General features: G+C 34.4%; 1 protein-coding gene across 1 annotated transcript in view; it reads right to left on the bottom strand.

Annotated features, from left to right (window-relative positions):
• The window catches only part of CLPX (caseinolytic mitochondrial matrix peptidase chaperone subunit), a 62,008-nt gene that overhangs the window by 6,888 nt on the left and 53,549 nt on the right, over nucleotides 1–1,571 (bottom strand). The window lies entirely within an intron of this gene.

Raw genomic sequence — 1,571 nt, 5'->3', positions numbered from 1 at the left:
AAGCATTATTATAAAACACTGGGGATACAAGCCTGAAGACAGCCCTTATGCTAAAGGGGCTTATTTAGAGGGAGAACACATGAGGGCATTAAAGTTTCATGGGTACAATAACAGATGACTGTACAGGGCACTGTGGCATTAGAAAGGAAAAAGTTTATGTATTGGGGAGAGAGGCAACCAAGAAAGCCTTCACAGAAGAACTGATTAATCATTTAACAGTGTGAGTTTTAAAAGATGAACAGGTATTTTGCCTACTAGATGGAGACAGGGGAGGGCATTAGCAAAGGCAAGAGGAATATGTTTAGGACTGTAAGCAGTTTCATAAGGCTAAAATTCAGGTATATTACTTAATATTGTACCTTTTCCTTTCAACGAGGGTTGATAAAAACAATAGCAACATGGATATTTTTAATCCTCTATAAAATGACTCTCAAAGAGTCTCACATCTCTCTCTCCTTTTCATAAAGATCTACATGACAAATTTTTTATAAACTTTGTATCTCCTGAAGACCTCACATACTTCCTCTTTCGGGTAGTAAGAACTAGGGCCTATGATTTCCTCCTAATTTTCATTAGGTTCACAGCTAAATGGTGTGACTTAATTCCCAATAAATCAGAACTATGAGTTAAACCTTCCTTGTACATGTTTCTGATTCTTTTTCTGACATTCACTTTAACTGTTCTATTCTACATGTTTTCTAGTTTCAAATCCTTTTAGGAAGTATTAAGAATTATTAATTATAAATCAATATCAGAATACCATCTCTGCTTTTGGTTACAGAATTTCAGATATAAGGTTATCTCTTTCTCAACACATACACAAAAAGAGAATTTCTTCTAATTTGCTAGGCTAATTTATGCAGAATTTCAATAGCAAGAAAAACAAATTTTCACATTTAGTTAATTTGTGTTTTTCCTGCTATTGAAATTCTACATAAATTAGCAGAAAAATAAAAATTTAACCTTATCCATGCTGAGTAAGGCCTGGTACTGAGGAATAACAACATTACATGGCTCAGTTAGTATTTGTAAAAGTATTTTCTCATCTAGGCTAGGCAAAGGAACTATCATGGGCAACCATACCATTAGCAGCATTATTTTATTTTCTTTACTACTACCGATCTGCTACTTTAACTAGTACATTCAAGGCTAAGACAACTTATAGCAAGCAATATAGCAAACAGCTGATTTATGACATACTCATTTAGGTAGAATGTTATATAATATAAAAGTGATCATCCGTGACTAGCTATTATGTAAAACACAAAAACATGGAAAATATAGGTGTTTTCTGAGTTTCTTACCACTATGTTGACATTATATTTTATTGTCATCAGTCAACAAATAGGTATGGGGCGTGTACCTTGAAGATTTGAAGAAACAAGTCCTAGCCCTAGTTAAAAGCAGGGCTTATAAGAATGCTTAAAAAACATATATAAAGCTAAGCGGGATCAAAACCCTTCCCTCTAAATCCCAAAATGCTTCCCTCCATTTGTGAGTGTTGGCAGTGATCTAGGTAAGACTCTATAAGCAGGGGCAATGGAGATAAGCTGCTTATTGGGCTCCAGTGA

This window comes from Propithecus coquereli, unplaced genomic scaffold, assembly GCF_000956105.1.
Source record: "Propithecus coquereli isolate 6110/MARCELLA unplaced genomic scaffold, Pcoq_1.0 Scaffold221, whole genome shotgun sequence".
Classification (NCBI taxonomy): Eukaryota; Metazoa; Chordata; class Mammalia; order Primates; family Indriidae; genus Propithecus; species Propithecus coquereli.
This window is presented reverse-complemented; position numbering and strand designations above follow the sequence as displayed.